The following is a 21724-nucleotide window of genomic DNA, read 5'->3' on the forward strand; positions in this document are numbered from 1 at the left end:
AAAAAGAAGCTAAAGACAAAAACAGTTTCATAATTACCATTTGTCCAAAGTCAATCTCTGAGCTAAAACACAAGGTTTTTTATGTTTCTCTACTTATAACAAAATTTCGGGAAAAAACTCAGAAAAAAATTGGTACACCAATACTACCACTGTTTTATGATCTCTGTGAGAATTTAACAGCTTTGAAAAAGCACATGGCTGGACACAGTGGCTCATGCCTGTAATCCTAACACTCTGGGAGGCCAAGGCAAGAGGACAGCTTGAGCCCAGGATTTTAAGACCAGCCTGAGCAACATAGTGAGACTCTGGCTCTACAAAAAAACTTAAAAATTAGCCGGTCATGGTGATGCGTGCCTGTAATCCCAGCTACTGTGGAGGCTGAGGTGGGAGGACTGTTTGTGCTTAGGAAGTCAAGGCTGCAGCGTGCTGTGATTTCACCAATGCATTTCAACCTTAGCGACAAGTAGGACCTTGTCTCAAAAAAATATATAAAATAAAAATAACCAAAATGTCAGTAATTAATGAATCTGGGGAATGGGTACATGGAGGTTCATTAAAGAATCTGGAGAGGGGGTATATGGAACTTCATTAGACAATTCTCTACAGTTCTGTGTATGTGTGCAACTTTCATAATAAAAGTCTAAAAAGGTCTACTTACAGGTATACTTTTTAAATCCTATCTTCAGTTAAGGCTGACCATTCTAAACAAAATTCTGGCAGATACTTTTCAAATAATGTTTTCTTCATTCTCGATTGATCAATTAAACACCACAGTGAAATGGACCATAAAAGGGGAAAAGGCCTAGTCTCTTATTTCAGAGAAACATGAACATGTTTATTACATGGAAAAAGTCCTTTTATCCATGTTGATTGATATCAGACATCTGTCATTCTTCAAAGAATTACATTTTTGTTGAAAAATATATAGGTTAAATGAGTAAAGAAAACATGGTATACATACACAATGGAATACTACTCAGCCATAAAAAAGGAATAAAATAATGTCTTTTACAATAACTTTGATGCAGCTGGATACATTATTCTAAGTGAACTAACTCTGGAATGGAAAACCAAATACTGCGTGTTCTCACCTATAAGTGGGAGATAAACTATGAGTACACAAAGGCATACAGAGTGATATAATGGACTCTAGAGACTCAGAAGAGGGCAGGGGAAAGGAATGAAAAACAACATATTGGGTAAAATGTGTATTTCAGGTAACAGATGCACTAAAATCTCAGAATTCACCATGATATAATTCATCCATGTAACGAAAAATCACTTGTACTCCAAAGCTATTGAAATAAAAAATATATTAAATTTAAAAACTTAGAAATAAAAATATATAGGTCATATAACTTTATTATTTTCATGAGTAAAGGCAAAATAAATGTTTATCTTGAATATCAATGATTAATTTGTTGAAGCATCTGGTTAGCCCTCCAGTTACTTCAAACATCTTCTACTCGACTATATAACCAAATAAAACAACTTTCTGATGTGGATGGAAAAAAAAAAAAGATTTAAAAAAATGAACCAGGCCAGGCACGGTGGCTCATACCTGCAGTCCTAACACTTTGGGAGGCCAAGGCAGGAGGATCACTTGAGGCCAGGAGTTCAAGACCAGCCTGAGCAACATAGCAAGACTCCGTCTCTACAATTTTTCTTTAATTAGCCAGACATGGTGGTGCATGCCTATAGTCCCAGCCACTCAGGAGGCTGAGGCAGGAGAATCATTTGAGCCCAGGAGTTCCAGGCTGCAGTGAGCTTTGATCGCACTACTGCACTCCAGACTGGGCAACAGAATTAGACCCTGTTTCAAAAGAAAAAACAAAAAGAACCAATATCCATTAATTATGCCTAATACGAAATTGTAATGAACACATACTAAAAATTATATAAAATAAGTAGTAGAATGGGAAAGTTGAATTTTTTTAGCCATTATTGTTTAAGCTATGATTTAAATTGATTTAATCTAAATCAAATCACACTATTGAGGCTGTGAGAACATTAAATCTAGTAGACAGTGACAGATTTACCACTTACCAATGATCAAGAATAGTTTAGTTTACAAACACCAATGTCTTTCCTGCCTATGAAATATAGCACCACCCTAAAACAACAACCAGATTTGTATGCCTCCGCTTCTTTGGCTAAGTTCTAGGATAGTAAGAACTGTTCATGTCTTTGCAACAGCTAGCACATTGTAGGTATACAACTCTTTTAACAGAAACAGTCACAACTTCCAATTCCCAGAAAGCTATTGCTAGGTTTCAGTCGCATTCCCTAGGTGACATGCGTAGGATAACAAAATAAAGCAGGTCTTCCTTGTAGGCAGTCCTACCTTGAATCATTTTGAGGATCCTGTTTCTTCTAACAGAAACATGCCATGAGTCTTTAGTGAAAAGCAGTATAAATACATATACATGAAGACAAAAGATAGTCAATGATTCTTTTTCTCATCATTATGGTTAATTCCTAACTGAGATATTTCATGCTTTTTAGATAACAAGATCATTCTCATTTTCAACAAATTTTTTTAGCTTTCTTTCCTTTATTAAAGTAAAATTTACATACTATAAAATCTTAAGTTTGAATCAATAATGTTTGAGTAAATGTATATAACAATTGGCAAAACTGGATAAAGGTATACGGAAGCTCTTTGTACTAGTCTTGCAACTTTTCTGTAAGTTAAAAATTATATGAAAACAAAGTTACCCAAAAAGTATATAATTGAATTACCATCACCCAAGTCAAGCTACAGAATATTTCCATCATGCCAGAAAGTTTCCTTGTGCTCCTTTCCAGTCAACCACAACCCCTACCCAGAGGCAACCACTGTCCTGATTTCTATCACCATACCTTAGTTTTGCCTGTTCTTGTATTTTTCATAAATGGCATCATAAACACTTATACGTACTCATCTGTGCCTGGCTTCTCTTGCTATGAACAGTATTTCTGAGATTCATCTATGTTGCTATGTGAATCAGTAGTTTATTCTGTGAAAAAAGCTGCTATGACCCAGTCTTTTTGTGGGCATATATACTTATTCCTCTTGGTACAATAAGATTTCACTGAAAAAAAGTTGTGCATATAAATATGCCTGGGAAATAAGGCAGTACAGATAGATACTGTTATACACACATAAAACATATAGCAACCATATATACTGTTATATATAATGTAAAAAAGATATTTGATATTTATACATATGTGTAATATATGTATAATACACACACATACATAAGCTTGAGTAATTCTGATCACGCCACTGCACTCCAGTCTGGGTGACAGAGTGAGACTCCGTCTCAAAAAAAAGAATTTATAAAGTTCATAGGGAAAGTAAATCTAAGATGGGAAAGATGAGCATCTCAATTTTTCTAAGTTTATGTTTTAACCTAACAATAATTCAAAAGAGAAACAAGTATCTCTCCATGTAAATTACCGTTAGGTTTCAATGAAACACCTTTTCTCTTGTAACAAACATCTCCTCCAAGCTAGAATTTCAAAACAGTGTTACCATCCACTAGGTAATAATTTTTATGCTAGCAACAAAACCCAAAATATGTGTTCAGATTACAAGACTGTTTTTATTGTCTTGCTTTTTTAAAAAAGTTAAACATGGAAAAACTTAATTAATATCTAACATGAGTAAAGAACATTCCATGCTCATTCAGAATATATTCTGATGCAGACTCAATCTCTAAGATGTTTTCTCCATTCCAAAAAGTAACCTATCGCAGCATTATGTCCGTGACTGGGACATCTTGACTTTCAAATTCACTGTGCAATTTTCAGCTAACAATGGAGGAGGTTCTTTAGTTTCCAGAAATAGGAACACTGAGAAACAAGTACAAATCTAACTTTTGAAAAGATCAATCTGAAATTTGCAACCCTACTTTTGATAATGAAATGACCATTTTCTGGGGACTCCTCATTTATAACATCTTTAAATTGCCAAGATTAAAACAGAATGCTACAAATGATTCTAGAAATTTACCACTGCCCACTTAGGATTTGCAACTACAAAAGGGAAAAAACAACCTTCTTCCAGTCTGATTTTTCTTCATCTCTTCTTCTTTCCAAAAAATGAACAATTTCAAAAAGATACAATTCAAATATACATTTTTAAGCCAGGCATGGTGGCTTGGGCCTAGGATCCCAGCACTTTGGGAGGCTGAGACAAGAGGACTGCTTGACCCATGAGTTTGTGTCCAGGCTGCAGTTAGCCACCACTCTTCAGCCTGGGTGACAGAGCAAGAAACAATCTATTTAAAAAAAAAAATATATATATATATCTATATATATATATATCTCAATTTCTTTTTTAAAAAAAAGGTTAAAAACATACATAAGCCAATCTCTTTAAAACGTACGTATGTGTGTGTGTGTGTGTATATATATATATATATATATATATATATATATATATATGTCTCTTCCAATCTTTTTCTAAAAAAAAGTATAAAAATATATATCCCAAGCTCTTTCTTTAAAAAAAAAAAAAAAGTGTGTGTGTGTGTGTGTACATATATTTGAGACCGGGTCTTGCTCTGTCCCCCAGGCTGGAGTATGGTGGCTCACTGCAGCACTGAACTCCTGGGCTGAAGTGATTCTCTTGCCTCACCCTCCCAAAGTGCTGGGATCACAGACACAAGCTACCCACACCTGGAGAACTTTATATTTTTTGTAGAAATGGGGTCTTACTATGTTGCCCAGGCTGGTCTCTAACTCCTGGGCTCAAGCAACCCTCCTGTCTTGGCTTCCCAAAGTGTTGAGATGCTGAGATTACAGGTGTGAGACATCATGCCTGGCATATATATATATATATATATATACATTTTTTGAGATGGAGTCTCACTGTGTTGCCCAGGCTGGAGTGTAGTGGCGCAGTCTCAGCTCATTCCAACCTCCACCTCCCAGGTTCAAGTAATTTGCCTGCCTCCACCTCTTGAGTAGCTAGGACTAAGGGCATGCACTGCCATGATGGCTAATTTTTTTTTTTTTTTTTTTTTTTTTTTTTAGTAGAGGTGGGGTTTTGCCATGTTGGCCAGGCTGGTCTCCAACTCCTGACCTCCTGGCCTGGCCTATATTTTTAATCTTAAAAAACATTATCAGAATTTGGACATTCCTAGGCTGGGCGTGGTGGCTCACATCTGTAATCCCAGCACTTTGGGAGGTCGAGGCAGGCGGATCACCTAAGATCAGGAGTTTAAGACCAGCCTGGCCCTGGCCAACATGGCAAAACCTCATCTCTACCAAAAATACAAAAATTAGCTGGGCATGGTGGTGTGCACCTGTAATCCCAGCTACTCAGGAGGCTGAGGCAGGAAGAATCGCTTGAACCACTGGAGGTTGCAGTGGGTGGAGATTGTGCCACTGCACTCCAGCCTGAGCAACAGAGCAAGACCCTGTCTCAAAAAATAATAATAATAAAATAAAGAATTTGGACATTCCTTAGCTTTCACAGATGTGTGACTGTTTACTTAAAAACCCATTATTTCACTTTGAAAATACATCATTTTCATGTTTCCAGTAATTGTACTTTTTTTTGTTTGTTTTAAGGCAGGGTCTCACTCTGTTGTCCAGGCTGGAGTACAATGGCTTAATCACAGCTCACTGCAGCCTCAACCTCCCAGGCTCAAGTGATCCTCCCACCTCAGCCTCCCAAGTAGCTGGGACTACAGGTATACTCCACCAGACCTGGCTAACTTTTGTATTTTTGTAGAGAGGGAGTTTCACCATGTTTCCCAGGCTGGTCTCAAATTCCTGGGCTCAAGCAATCCACCCGCCTTGGCCTCCCAAAGTGCTGGCATTACAGGCGTGAGTCACTGCACCTCGCCACCTTTTTCTAAGAAGAAAAACAGCCTTCATTAAGCCTTGATTTTGATAACAAAAATGACAGCAACTCCAAACAACTACAATCACAATTTTCAATATCTTTTGCCTGATTGTTTTAGAGAACTAAAATAAAATTTTATTCTTATGTTTTAAATGTTTTGATTCCAGACCAAGGGTAAAAAACGAATACAACAGGCCAGACGCGGTGGCTCACACTTGTAATCCTAGCACTTTGGGAGGCCAAGGCAGGAGGATCACTTGAGCTCAAGAGTTGGACACCAGCGTGGGCAACAAAGTGAGACCTTATCTCTACTAAAAATTAAAAGTTTTAAAAATTAGCCGGGTGTGGTGGTGTGTGCCTGTAACCCCAGCTACTTGGGAGGCTGAGGTGGGAGGATCACTTGAGACCAGGAGGTTGGGCAGGAGGATCTGTTGAGCCTGGGAAGTCTGCAGTGAGCCATGATCACACCACAGCACTCTAGCCTGGGCAATAAAGCAAGAACCTGACTCAAATAAAAAAAGACTAGAAGTAAATACTAAATTAAGCATAAAATGTAGGTTCTAAAACTACTATAAGAAGTACAAATTATTTTGAGTAGTGGAATTTTAGTGTTCTAAATATTGTTAAAATATCCTTATTAATCTGTTAGTAACCTGCTAGTACATATGGCCCTACTGTAAATTATTTTAACCAGTCTCATTTGGCAGTACTGTCTTTTACATAGTAAATAAACATCTCATTTGCAAATTAAATTACACTTAAGTGGTTATTGTTTTAAATCAATAGTTATGTGACATACATACCACCATCCACCCAGTCACTACTGAATGTAGATTTAATTTTCTTTGTACTTTTGGGGATATGATGTCAGAATTTTAAAATGCACTAAAATGTACTGCAGAAAAATTTAGAAATATAAAATACTTAAAAAACAAAATCTACTAATCAGCTAGGTTGTAAAGTTCAAATAGTTTCAGAATTATAAAATACAGATATTTAATTGTTAAACATGAATTACAAAATTTAGTGTGCCAATATGTATAATATAGATTATTCTTTAGGAATTATGAAAACTTATTTTAATTAACGGTCTTTAGAGGAATTATTCATGCCAGGTACAGCAAGCATATTACTGTTAAATAAAGCAATACTAGGCTGGGCGTGATGGCTCATGCCTGTAATACCAGCACTTTGGGAGGCTGAGGTGGGTGGATCACCTGAGGTCAGGAGTTCGAGGCCAGCCTGGCCAACACAGCAAAACCCCATCTCTACTAAAAATACAAAAATTAGCCGGACGTGGTGGCGCAGGCCTGTAGTGCCAGCTACTCAGGAGGCTGAGGCAGGAGAATCGCTTGAACCCGGGAGGCAGAGGTTGCAATGAGCCGAGACTGCGCCCTTGCACTCCAACCTGGGCAACAAGAGCGAAACTCCATCTCAAAAAAAAAAAAAAAGCAATACTAATGTCTATAATAGTGCCATTTGATCTAGCCTCAAAGTTAGCTGTTTTAATATGTCCTTGTTTTCTGTAGCTTCTTTTATTTAAAAATACTTACTATCACCTCCAAATTCAAAAGGAGTTATGCCTGAGGGTAAATGGCTTTAAAAACACTCCCAATGTTTATTGTGTGGATTTGCGAATTCAACTTATGCTTAATTTTTGAAACTGAAATTGTAGTTGATAATTTTATGATATCTATTACAAGATAATAGATATCTTGTATCTTGACAAAAATCAGTAAAGTATCTAAAAACTAAATTTGAAAATGGGCTTTTAATTAAACCTAAGGTTAATAAAACTTTAACTTTTATAGTTAAAATACTAAAATATACTTATATGTAAATAAATTTATGAAATGCAACTTTATTGTATGTGGTATATATACATACATCATCATAGAATAAGGATAATAAACAACTAATTATTAATAGTATTTAATATATTCAAGTACACTAAAGAGCAATTATATAAATGATCAAAAATAATGGAAGCTACAGTCTTATCCAGTTCCTTACAACTATTTATATAGAATAAGCCCTCCGTACGTGAGGATGAATCATCGTCCAACTTATCCACACTAAGCATCAAAAAGCCAACTTAGCTTTTAACAGCAGTAACTTCTTCTACAGGTATACAAACAGGATGTTCTTTCTTCTCCGGACTAATTCATCGTAAGCAGAGAAGCCTTTAGGAAACTAAACTGAACCCAAAATATGCATTATTTTCCAAGAATAAACAGAAAACTAAAGATTTAACTAGTTGCCTAATGCAATATTTAAAGTTTTTCATGTTGAACTGATTAAAAATATGTTTTAAAAAAGAAATTCACTCAAAATTCCCATAACTAAAATAATTAAAGACTCAGAAACATCCAAAACCTCATAGCTTGTTATGGAGAAATAAAACAATAAAGACCACTATGATTTTTTTAAATCTAAAATAGTCACAATTATTGGTTCAAGACTTGCTGGTTCAATGGCGAACTCTTATCAGCTATTAGCTAACTTTAATTACCTAGGCAAATAAGTAAAAAGACCATTCAATGAATAATAAACTAGCATAATTAAATCAAGATTAGCAACTTTGTTCTTAAACTTAATCTCTGAAGTATAAATCATACCTAATACAGATATCAACCAAGACACATTAGAGGAAAAAAACTGGGTAACTAAATAAAGTGTTTCTCACAAATAATGAGTATTAATAACCCTCGTTTTAAAAATTTTATTTGTATATAATCTCTAAATTGGTCAGGGCCATAATTGTAGATTGTCAGGCAGAGGTCTGCTAGGGGAGAGACAAACAGAAAATAGTGAAGTGAAAGTATGACAATAAAAATTTCCCACCAGAATAAGAATTTTTTTCGATTCTTGGCTTTTGATTCAAACACCAAGAGAAGCAGCTCCCTTTAGAGAATTATTTTATAATTCTCTAAAGTAAAAACCCTTATGGGGGAGGTGAATAGAATCCCAGACTATTAAAAATACTTAACCAAAATATGCTTTAACTTTTCCCTTGTCCACAATCTAACAAAATGGGAAGACAATGAAAATAAACACTCCTGTCTACCCTCAGAGAGGCAAAGAAAGCTCCCATTCAGTAGTAAGCCTTATTCCACTGGAAAACATACTCCTGAAAAGTAAATCCAAAACCACGAGCTCAAACTGCTTCATGCAGAATTTACTGAACGGCGGCCAAACGCTGAACACACTGTCCTGAACCACACTGAAGGGTATCTAGAGTTCTGCATCTCCGCTTACAACTTGAACCTTACTACGCTTTCGCCACCACTGCAGAACCCGATTTTAGAAACTACGATGTTCCTGCCGGCTCGTTAATCGAAGAAAGCCACTCTGCACCCTGACGCTCGAAGTGTCTTTTTGGTAATACTGGTTTTTGACTCTTACACTGTGACCGGTGCACCTTTTTGGACGATCAACAAGGCGGAAGGCGTTTTCACGTCCCAGAACAGAAGAGCATAAGGAGCCCTGGGACAGCGTTCAGCCGCTTCGGTATGGCCTGGGAGTGACGCGGATCACCTGTTAGACGGCGCTGCGCGGACTCCTCCACAAGCGGCCGACAGCGGCGATGCGGTTCCCCAACGCTTGTCCCGAGGCGGCAGGTGAAGGCGGGGACCGCCCGTCCACACCCGGAGCGCAGCCACCCCGCCACCATCCCCTTCACAGCCCCGCCAGGTGGGCGAATCCGCCCCGCGCCCGCGGCGTCCCGGCGCTCGGCTCGCCCTGGGGTCCGGTTGTTCCGGCGCCCGGACCCGAAAGCGAAGTTTGGCTCCCGCCCGCAGCGGTGCCGGCTGAGGGTCCCGCCGCCTGTCCCGGGAGAGCCGGGGGCCAGAGACCGGAGGCGGCGCGGGACCTGTCATCCCGGGCGGGAAACAAAAGCCCAGTGAGGACGGGCGGGCGCGACCGGCCTCGCCTCTGCCGGGAGAGGCCGGCGGGGGCGGAGAGCGGCGCCCGCGGCCACTAGTCTCCGCGCCTCCCGCGGGGAGCACCGGCCCCGCGGCCCCTGGAGCGCGGCGAGGGGCGCCGCAGTGGGGCCAAGGCCTCCCGCGCGCTCTCCTCGAGGCTTCCGGACCCTGCTCTCCCGCGACACGCGGCTCCTGGGCTGCGAAGCCGCGTGGGGGTGGGAGCTGAGGCAGCGAGCGCGGCCGCGGCGGGACCTGGAAGGAGGGCGTTCGGCTCCCGGGGCGCCGCGGCCGGCCGCCCCATCTCCGCGGCCATGGCGCCGGTACCTGTCGCCGCGGGGACTCGCCGACTCCGTCACTCTCCGCCTTGCCCGCGCTCCGCTAACCCTTCAGCCCGCCCAGCAGGCCGACCGCGCGCCGGACACCGCCGCCCGAGACTGGCAGCGCCCGCGAGCCGGCCCGAATCCCCGGGGCAGCGCCCGGCGCCGTCCCGCCCCAGCCGGCCGCAGGACCCGCCTTCCATAGGGCCCCGGGGCTGTCAGTCCGCCCCCAAAAGGCGCGCGGGCTGTCGATCCGCCTGTCCGGATTGGTGGCCGCGCGCCGTCCATGCAAATGAGGCCCCGCCCCCATCATTTGCTTCTCCACCTCCCCACGCCAGCCCACGTGTCTGGCCCTTGCCCTTTGTGGGGGCCATAGAGAAGGGATGGTGGAAACTGACACCCCCTCACATCTCTTACCCCCCAAGAAATTAATGCCTAAGCTAGCTAGTTGACTTCCCATCTGTATCATCTCTCTGAAGGCACTGCCCCTCCTATCTGTCCACCGGGCCTACCTAGAGGCTGGAGAGGGGCAGGCCAGGCTGTTTGTTAAGTCAGCTGGCCAGGTTAGCCATAGGAAGCAACCCCATTAAGTCTAAGATGCCCAGTCGGGACTGGGGAAATCCCACCTCGAGAACCAATTTAGCAGATATCACCTCCCTCTGGACACCCAGTGACTGTAAAGACCATGCTTTCTCTTGGCTTGCTACCTTTCAAGCAGGAGATTAAAACAGGAAGAGGTCTTACGGCTGAGTTCGGCCGGGTGGGGTGGCTCACGCCTGTAATCCCAGCACTTTGGAAGGCCGAGGTGGGCGGATCACGAGGTCAAGAGATCGAGACCATCCTAGTCAACATGGTGAAACCCCGTCTCTACTAAAAATACAAAAATTAGCTGGGCTTGGTGGCGCACGCCGTCCCAGCTACTTGGGAGGCTGAGGCAGGAGAATCGCTTGAACCTGGGAGGCAGAGGTTGCAGTGAGTCGAGATCAAGCCACTGCACTCCAGCCTGGTGACAGAGCAAGACTCCATTCCAAAACAAAACAAAAACAAAATGGCTGAGTTCTTCCGCCAACTCCAAAGGGTAGACTGCCAACCAGATGGCTACCTCTGAGTTACTCCCATAAAGATGTAGGAGCTGCACCTGGGCCTTAGGGAATCTCTAATCAACTCTCTCATTTTTAAGGAAACAGAAACCTGATGTGCCATAGCTAGTTACGCGTGGGACCTAATAGTTACCTATGGAAACCTAATATCCCATAGCCAGATTAGAACTCATGTCTCCTGGCTCCAAACCTGCTCTCTTTGCACTATATTGCATTCAAATATTTATGAAGAGCCTCGTCTACAAATCACCATGCCGCCTTCAGGAGATGATGTCTGGGGGCCGGGCACGGTGGCTCACGCCTGTAATCCCAGCACTTTGGGAGGCTGAGGTGGGCCGATCACCTGAGGTCGGGAGCTCGAGACCAGCCTGACCAACATGAAGAAACCCCGTCTCTACTAAAAATAATTTTAAAAAATTAGCCGGGTGTGGTGGTGCATGCCTGTAATCCCAGCTACTCAGGAGGCTGAGGCAGGAGAATCGCTGGAACAGAGGTTGCAGTGAGCCGAGATCGCACCACTGCACTCCAGCCTGGGCAACAAGAGCGAGACTCCATCTTAAAAAAAAAAAAAAGAGTGATGATGTCTGCAGAAAAGACAAATAAAGCCAAGACTGAAACCGCCTTGAGGGCAAGGGTTCTGTCTCAGTCATTTGTCTATCCTCAGTGCCTAGAAGCTTCCCTGTTTACCAGTTGCCAGGGAGAGTCACTGAAACAACATATTTGTTCATTAACGCAGAAAGACGAAGTTGATCAAAATTCCTCTGCATACTAATACCAATTGATTAAGCATCTACTATGCTTGATAATAGCACATATTAGGCAAGGCACAGTGGTTCACACCTGTAATCCTAGCACTTTGGGAGACAGAGGTGGGCGGATCACCTGAGGTCGGGAGTTCGAGACCAGCCTGACCAACATGGAGAAACCCCATCTCTACTAAAAATATGAAATTAGCCAGGCATGGTGGCACATGCCTGTAATCCCAGCTACTTGGGAGGCTGAGGCAGAAGAATCACTTGAACCCGGGAGGCGGAGGTTGCAGTGAGCCGAAATGGCACCATTGCACTCCAGCCTGGGCAACAAGAGCAAAACTCCATCTCAAAAAAATAAAATAAAATAAAATAAGATAAAATAAAATAAAATAAAAATAACAGCACATATTAAGCTCTATGCTATCAGGGTATATATGTCCCAACCCTCAAGGACTTCACTAGGAGACAGTAACATACACGTAACATGTCAGTTCTCCTCTTCATGTTACAGGGTTTGTGACAGATGTCTGCATAGGACACAGTGGAAAGCGCCAAGGAAAGAGGAATCAGCTCTTCCTACGAGAGGCAGGGAAGCCTTCATTGAAGAGGTCACCTGACAGTAGAGCTGAATCTTAGAAGATGAAGTAGGTTTTTGCCAGACAGAGGGGTGTGGACAAGGAGGAAAGGGACTCCCAGGCAGGAGGGGACAGCGTGAGCAAAGAGCATGCAGACCTGGAAAAGCCTAATAATTGAGGGAACAGTGAGGAGCAGTGTGGGCAAATCTGCAGAGGGCTGTGTGGACGTGTCACATGTCCGGGACCAGGCTCTTCCAGGAGGAAGACAGAAAGGCAGGGGAGGCTGCCAGGCTGTGTTGTAATACACCGCAGCAACAACAACAGGCCCTGTAGATACAGCTACACGGTTCTTTTTTTTTCTAGGCCAGAGTCTGTGGAGAACAGTCAGTTCCACAGTTCCGATGGCAGCCTTGCTAGCCCCACCCACTCTCCCAGAAAACCACACTGATCACTGCACTTGCCTTCCTTGGCATTTGGAAACACGTGTGCTTGCATTTTCCCTAAACATTGCTGCCCTTCAGAATTCAAAGATGACATGGGCTATGGCTGCAGATACCTGGATGTGGGATGAGCAGCCCTTTCCTAAGGCACAGTATGGTTCTTTGCAGGGTCTGTACCTAAGACCAGCTCCATGGGTGTGTGACCTGTGTAGTACACAGGGCCGTGTACTTAGAAGAGCCCTGTGCTGGGTCTAATGCTCTGCTGCTGCCGTCTTGAAATTCTTAGTACTTTCTCAGCAAAGGGCCCTGCACTCTCATTTTTCACTGGGCCCTGCAAATTATGTGGCCAGTCCTGCCTGTCACTGGTAGTGACCCTGGGCATGCTTGTGGAACTGCTCAAACCACATCTCATTTTAAAAGCACTTGGCATTCACTAGACTCATTCACATGCATTTTATCATTTGTTCTCTTTTTCTGTCTTCCTTTTTCTTTCAGAGACAAGGGCTCACTCTATTGCCCAGGCTGGTCTGGAATCCCTGGGCTCAAGAGACCCTCCCACCTTGGCCTCCTAAACTGTCAAGATTACAGGTGTGAGCCAACTTGCCCGGACTTATCATTTGATTCTCACAATGGGGTAGGCCGGTGTTACTCTTTATTTTCATTTATTACTTGAGAAAATTGAAGTTTGGCAACTTTCTCCAGGTGGCACAGCTAGGAAGTAGCAGAGCTTGTACTTGAACTTAGCCCAGGCAAGCCCTGTTCCACCTACTACTGAGCTACCTTCATCTTGGTTTCAGAATCCTTTTAAAGGCAGCTTTGTACATTAAGGTTTTTGAGAGTCAGAATATGCCGGGCATGGTGGTTCATGCCTATAATCCCAGCACTTTGGGAGGCCGAGGTGGGCAGATCACCTGAGGTCGGGAGTTGGAGACCAGCCTGGCCAACATGGTGAAACCCTGTCTCTACTAAAAATACAAAAATTAGCTGGGCATGCGCCTGTAGTCCCAGCTACTCAGGAGGCTGAGGCATGAGAATTACCCGAATCCAGGTGGTGGAAGTTGCAGTGAGCCAAGATTGCGCCACTGCACTCCAGCCTGGGTGACAGAGTGAGGCTCTGTCTCAAAAAAAAAAAAAAAAAGAGTCAGAATACACGGTAGAGTGGATATCTGTCATTTCACAGCTGCCTATCACCTTTTGAATAGTTTTTCTTCAGTTTTGAACAATTCTCAGACATTATATGTTCAAATACGATTTCTGTCCTTTTTCTTCTTTCTTTCTGGGGCTCCAATTGAAACACATTCGACCTTCTGACTTCATCCCTTTCTTCTGTATTTTCTGTCTTTTATCCTTCTATGCTTTGTCCTAATAAGTTTCTTCTATTTTCAGCTCACTCAGTCTCTTTTCAGCTAAAAAAAAAAAAAAAAAAAGAAAAAAAAGAAAAATATCGTCTTAAACCCAACCATTGAGCTCCATTTGGTTATTCTATTCTTTTTTTTTTTTTTTTTTTTTTGAGACAGAGTCTTGCTCTGTCGCCCAGGCTGGAGTGCAGTGGCACGATCTCGGCTTACGGCAAGCTCCGCCTCCTGGGTTCACGCCATTCTCCTGCCTCAGCCTCTCCGAGTAGCTGGGACTACAGGCGCCCGCCACCACGCCCGGCTAATTTTTTTGTATTTTTAGTAGAGACGGGGTTTCACCATGTTACCCAGGATGGTCTCGATCTCCTGACCTCCTGATCCGCCCTCCTCGGCCTCCCAAAGTGCTGGGATTACAGGCGTGAGCCACTGAGCCTGGCCAGTTATTCTATTCTTTAAGTCTAGAATTTCTGTTTGGTTCCCTCCCTCCCTTCTTTCTTTCTTCTGTTCTTTTCTGTTCTGTTCTTTTCTTTTCTTTCCTTTTCTTTTCTTTCCTTTTCTTTTCTTTTCTTTTCTTTTTTTGAGACAGAGTCTCGCTCTGTCGCCCAGGCTGGAGTGCAGTGGCACAATCTCGGCTCACTGCAACCTCCGCTTCCCAGGTTCAAGCAATTCTCCTGCCTCAGCCTCCCGAGTAGCTGGGATTACAAAGCATATGCCATCACACCCAGCTAATTTTTATATCTTTAGTAGGGACAGGGTTTCGCCATGTTGGCCAGGCTGGTCTTGAACTCCTGACCTCAGGTGATCTGCCCACCTCGGCCTCCCAAAGTGCTGGGATTACAGGTGTGAGCCACTGTGCCTGGCCTCTATTTGGTTGTTTTTCAAATCTGCTATGCCACTTCATGTATCTCCCAGTGCCCTGCTATAATTTTCAGGCTAGTCTTTTCCATCCTTAAACATAGTATTGTTGTTTTATGATCTATAACTGATAATTCTAATTGGAGTTCCTGTGAATCTGCTTCTATTGTCAGATATTGTTTTTGCTTTTTATTAAAAAAAAAAAAATAGAGACAGAATCTCTCTATGTTGCCCAGGCTGGTCTTGAACTCCAGGGCTCAAAGGATCCTACTGTCTTGGCCTCCCAGAGTGCTGGGATTACAGGCATGAGTCACTGCACCCAACCAGTTTCTATTTTTGTTTTCATTTTCTTTTTTTTTTTTTGAGACAGTCTCGCTCTGTTGCCCAGGCTGGAGTGCAGTGGTGCGATCTCGGCTCACTGCAACGTCTCCCGGGTTCACGCCATTCTCCTGCCTCAGCCTCCCGGGTAGCTGGGACTACAGGCGCCTGCCACCATGCCCAGCTAATTTTTTGTATTTTTAGTAGATACCGGGTTTCACCGTGCTAGCCAGGATGGTCTCGATCTCCTGACCTCATGATCTGCCCACCTCAGCCTCCCAAAGTGCTGGGATTACAGGCGTGAGCCACTGCGCCCGGCCGTTTGTTTTCATTGTCAAGACAGAGTCTCACTCTGTCACCTAGGCTGGAGTGCAGTGGTGTGATCATGGCTCACTGCAGCCTTGACCAACTAGGCTCAATCGATTTTCCCACTTCAGTCCCCCCAAATAACTGGGACTACAGGTGTGTGCCAACATGTCTGGTTAATTTTTTTTATTTGTAGAGACAGGGTCTCACTATTTGCAGAGACCAGGCTGGTCTTGAACTCCTGGCTTCAAGTGATCCTCTTGCCTCGGCCTTCCAAAGTGCTGGGAGTATAAGTGTGAGCCACCACTCCCTGCCCCATTATCAGTTTTTACTGATTCATTCTCATGTCACCATATACTTGGTTATGTTTTGGGCATAGTATTTTTAAAAATCATTTTAAGTAACAACAATAATGTCTTCCTCTGGGAAATATTTCCATTTGCTTCTACCAGGCATCTAGGGGCACCAGCAGTCTGGGATCATCTTAACTCAATTTCAGGGCTCCAGATTTTCTGAGTCATCTGATGACTCAAAGCTGGACTACAGTCTATGGAAGGGTTTTTGTTTTGTTTTCTTTCTTGTGTGTGTGTTTTTTATGGTTCCCCTTTACTCAATTGTGCAGTTCTTTGGGGTCCCAGTCTAAGATTGGGAGTTTTCTTAGTTATGTATTGCTTCATAGCAAACTACTCCAAAATTTAGTGGCTTAAAACAGATGTCCAGCCAATTTTTTAAGGACCAGATAGTATATAGTTTAGACTTGCAAGCAATATAATCTTTGTCACAACTACTCAACTCTGTCATTATAGCACAAAGCAGCCATAGATAATAAATAAACAAATGGCATGTCTGTGTCCCAACAAAACTTTATTTACAAAAACAGGCAGCCGTCTTCAACCTGATAAAGGGCACCTATGAGAAACCTACAGCCAATATCATACTTAACAGTGTGAGAATGGATGCTTTCCCCAGGAAATAAGACAAGCATAAGAGAAGAATGTCCATTTCAACCACCTCTATTTATTTTTGTTTTGTTTTTTCAAGACAGAGTCTCGCTCTGTCACCCAGGCTGGAGTGCAGTGGCTTGATCTCAGCTCACTGCAACCTCCGCCTCCTGGGTTGACACCATTCTCCTGCCTTAGCCTCCCAAGTAGCTGGAATTACAGGTGCACGCCACAACGCCCTGACTAATCTTTTGTATATTTTAGTAGATACTGGGTTTCACCATGTTGGCCAGGCTGGTCTCAAACTCCTGACCTCAAGTGATCCACCTGCTTTGGCTTCCCAAAGTGCTGGGATTACAGGCGTAAACCACCACACACAGCCATTCCAACCACTTCTATTTAACATTATACTGGAGGTTCTATCCAGGGCAATTAGGCAAGAAATACAAATTAAAGGAATCTAACTAGAAAGGAAGACATAAAACTATCTCTTCACAGACACACAATCTTGTATATGGAAAATCTTAAGGAATCTACTAAAAAACTATTAGAACTAACAAACAAATTCAGCAGGGTTGCAGGATACAAGATAAATAACAAAAATCAATTGTATTTCTACATACTTGCAATGAGCAATCCAAAGACGAAATTAAGAAAATTTCATTTATGATAGCATTAAAAAGAATAAAACACATTTTATTGAAATACATTTAATGAAAGAAGTGTAAACTTAGAAAACAACAAACATTGTTGAAAGAAATTAAAATGATCTTTAGGCCGGGCATGGTGGCTCACACCTGTAATCCCAGCACTTTGGGAGGCTGAGGTGGGCACATCATGAGGTCAGGAGATCGAGACCATCCTGGCTAACAAGGTGAAACCCCGTCTCTACTAAAAATACAAAAAATTAGCCAGGCATGGTGGCAGGCGCCTGTAGTCCCAGCTACTAGAGAGGCTGAGACAGGAGAATGGAGTGAACCCAGGAGGCAGAGCTTGCAGTGAACCGAGATCGCGCCACTGCACTCCAGCCTGAGTGACAGTGTGAGACTCTGTCTCAAAAAAAAAAAAAAAGACAGTCTTTAGTGGAATATATGCAGAGGTTTTTTAAAAAAGAAATTAAAGACCATCTAAATAATTGGAAAAACTGGCCAGGCACGGTGACTCCTGCCTGTAATTCCAGCACTTTGGGAGGCAGGTGGGAGGAGTGCTTGAGTCCAGGAGTTCAAGGCCAACCTGGATGACATGGCAAGACACTGGCTCTACAAAGATTAGCCCAGCATGGTGGCATGCACCTGTAGTCCCAGCTACTCGGGAGGCTGAGGTGGGAGGATCGCTTGAGACCAGATGTTGGAGGCTGCAGTAAACTGAGATCACGCCACTGTACTCCAGCCTGGGCAACAGAGCCAGATTCTGTCTCAAAAAAAAAAAAAAATTGGAAAAGCATCCTATGTTTATGGATTGTAAGACTTAACATTGTTAAAAATGCCAATTCTTCCCAAATTGATCTTTGATATAATGCAATCTCCATCAGAATCTGAGATGACTATTTTATAGAAATTGACAAGCTGATTTTAAAATTCATATGGAACTGCATTAGACCAAGAATAGCCAAAACAATGTTTAAGAAGAAAAACAAAGTAGGAGGGTTCATATTTCCTGATTTCAAAACTTACTGCAAAGCAGCAATAATCAATGCAGCGTGGTACTGGAAAAGGATAGACTTACAGAGAAATGGAATAGAATTGAAAGTCCAGAAATAATCTCACTCATCTGTGGTCAACTGATTTTTGACAAGGGTGCCAAGCATTGGTGAGAATATGGAGAAACTGTAATTTTCATGCATTGCTGGTGGGAATGTAAAATGGTATGGCCTCTGTGGAAAACAGTTTTGCAATCCTAAAATTTTCAATATAAAATTACCATATATTCCAGTTATTCCACTTGTAGGTATTTATCCAAAACAATTAAAAGCAGGAACTCAAACAGATACTTGGATACCAATGTATAGATCAGCATTATTCATGATAGACAAAAGGTGGGCCCAATTCAAATGTCTAACAATTAATGAATGGATAAACAAAATGTGAACACACAATGGAACACTATTTGGCCATAAAAAAAAATGAAGTAAGGCAAGGAGCAGTGGCCTATGCCTGTAATCCCAGCACTTTGGGAGGCCGAGGCAGACAGATCACCTGAGGTCGGGAGTTCGAGACCAGTCTGACCAACATGGAGAAACTCCATCTCTACTAAAAATACAAAATTAGCCGGGCATAGTGGCCCATGCCTGTAATCCCAGCTACTCAGGAGGCTGAGGCAGGAGAATCGCTTGAACCCGGGAGGCGGAGGTTGCAGTGAGCCGAGATGGCACCATTGCACTCCAGCCTCGGCAACGAGAGTGAAATTCTGTCTCAAATAAAAAAAAAAAAAGAATGAAGTACTAATAGATGCTACAACATGTATGAACCTTGAAAACATAATAAATGAAAGTAGTTGGTCACAAAATATCTCATATTATATGATTACATTCATATGGAATGTCCAGAACAGGGAAGAAAGGAAACAATACATAGATTTCTTAAGGCTGGGGGTGTAGGAGAGGGGAGGATGGGAAGGTGATAGGTAAAGGATACAGAATTTCTTTTTGAGAAATTATTATAAAGTTGATCATGGTAATGGTTGCACACATATGTGAATATACTAAAAACCATTGTGCTGTACACCTTAAGTGGGTGAACTGTATGGTCTGTGAATTATATCTCAATAAAGCTGTTAATAAAAATAAAAGAACAAATAACCAGCCATGGGTCATAGTTTGCTTACTCCTGGCTTTAAACAACAACTATCATATTTACTCACTGTTATTTGTCCGTTCTCACATTGCTATAAAATACTTGAGACTGGGTAATTCATAAAGAAAAGAGGTGGCCGGGTGCGTTGGCTCACGCCTGTAATCCCAGCGCTTTGGGAGGCCAAAGTGGGTGAATCACCTGATGTCAGGAGTTCAAGACCAGCCTGACCAGCATGGTGAAACACCGTCTCTATTAAAAATACAAAATTAGCCAGGCGTGGTGCCGCATGCCTGTAATCCCAGCTACTCGGGAGGCTGAGGCAGGAGAATCGCTTGAACCTGGGAGGTGGAGGTTGCAGGGAGTGGAGGTCGCACCATTGTACTCCAGCCTGGGCAACAAGAGTGAAACTCCATCTCAAAAAAAATAAATAAGGCTGGGCGCGGTGGCTCACGCCTGTATTCCCAACACTTTGGGAGACCTAGGCGGCGGACCACCTGAGGTCAGGGGTTCGAGACCAGCCTGGCCAATATGGTGAAACCCTGTCTCTACTAAAAATGCAAAAATTAGGCGGGGCTTGGTGGCAGGAGCCCGTAATCCCAGCTGCTCGGGTGGCTGAGGCAGGAGAATCGCTTGAACCTGGGAGGCAGAGGTTGCAATGAGGCAAGATTGCGCCACTGCATTCCAGCCTGAGAGACAGAGTTAAGACTCCATCTCAAAAAAGAATAATAAATAAATAAATAAATAAATAAATAAGGTTTAATTGGCTTGTGGCTCTGCAGGCTGTACAGGAAGCATAGTGATTTCTGCTTCTGCTTCCAATCATGGCAGAAGGCAAAAGGAGATCGAGGCCTCTCACATGGCAGGAGCAAGAGAGAGAGGGAGCGGGGAGGTGCAACACATTTTTAAACAACCAGATCTCACGAGAACTCACTCACTATCACAAGAACAGCACCAAGGGGATAGTGCCTGAACCATGCATGAGAAATCCACCCCTATGACCCAGTCACCTCCCACTAGGCCCCACCTGTAACACTGGGGATTACAATTCGACATGAGATTTGGTGGGGACACAAATCCAAACCACATCGTTTGCTCATGATTCTGCTATTTGAACAGAATTCGGCAGGGACAGCTGGTCTCTAGTCTATGTGGCAAGGGTTGGGGCAGCTTGAACGGGGCTTAATGATCCGCTTCCAAACTGGCCTTACTCACACAGAAGGCAAGTAAGACCTTAGGTGTGATGTTGGTGAGGGTCTTCAGCTCTTCTCCACATGGGCTCTCCATGAAGCTAGGTTGGGTTTCTCACAGCGTGTTGGTCTCAGGGTGATTGGACTTCTGAACATGGTGTCTGGCTTCCTCCACAGGGCAAATATGGAAATTGTCAGGCCTTCTTAAGGTTTACACCTGTAACTTGACACAGCATCACTTCTACCACATTCTCTTAGTTAAAACACGTTACAGCCCAGTCCAGGTTCAAGGGGAGGGAACTAACAATGGTGTGAATATTCAGATATGTGGTTCTCTGGGGGCCACCAAGGTTACTCTCTATCACAGTCCATCTTCTGTCTCCTAATGATTCACCTGCTCTTACATGTACAATACACTCACTGCCCCTTAATTCCCCCCAAAGTCTCACTCCATTAATGTGCTAGTATTGAGCTTGACGTCCATACTTTCCTCATCTAAATCAAGGCCAAGTACGAATGAGGCTTCAATTTCAATTGATGCTGCTCTCGATTTGAAGATCTTTGAACTTAGAAAACAAGTGACCCACTCCCCACACACAATGGTGAGGCAGGCAAGGGAAAATTATAATTGACACTGACTAAAAAGGATGAAATAGCCAGGCACGGTGGCTCACGCCTGTTATCTTATCACTTTGGGAGGCCGATGCAGGCAGATCACCTGAGGTCAGGAGTTCAAGACCAGCCTGGCCAACATGGTGAAACCCTATCTCTACTAAAAATACAAAAATTAGCCAGATGTAGTGGTACATGCCTGTAATCCCACCTACACGGGAGGCTGAGGCAGGAGAATCGATTGAACCCAGGAGGCAGAGACTGTAGTGAGCTGAAATTGCGCCACTGCACTCCCGTCTCGGCGACAGAGTGAGACCCTGTCCAGAAAAAAAAAAAAAAAAAAATGCAACTACCCTGAAGAACAGGGACCTAACTAAGGAATTATGTCCAGCTGGATTTCAGAATTGCT

At 43.0% G+C, this 21724-nt stretch overlaps 1 protein-coding gene across 1 annotated transcript in view; it reads right to left on the reverse strand.

Moving 5' to 3' along the window:
* FKBP5 (FKBP prolyl isomerase 5) overlaps positions 1 to 10244 on the reverse strand; it is a 113668-nt gene extending 103424 nt beyond the window's left edge. Inside the window, exon 1 of the mRNA XM_030802745.1 lies at positions 10090 to 10244. The gene's annotated coding sequence lies outside the window, so the exon portion shown is untranslated. The remainder of the gene's footprint in view (positions 1 to 10089) is intronic.
* Positions 10245 to 21724: the final 11480 nt, after the last annotated feature.

This window comes from Nomascus leucogenys, chromosome 22a (genome assembly GCF_006542625.1).
Source record: "Nomascus leucogenys isolate Asia chromosome 22a, Asia_NLE_v1, whole genome shotgun sequence".
In the NCBI taxonomy this organism is placed as follows: domain Eukaryota; kingdom Metazoa; phylum Chordata; class Mammalia; order Primates; family Hylobatidae; genus Nomascus; species Nomascus leucogenys.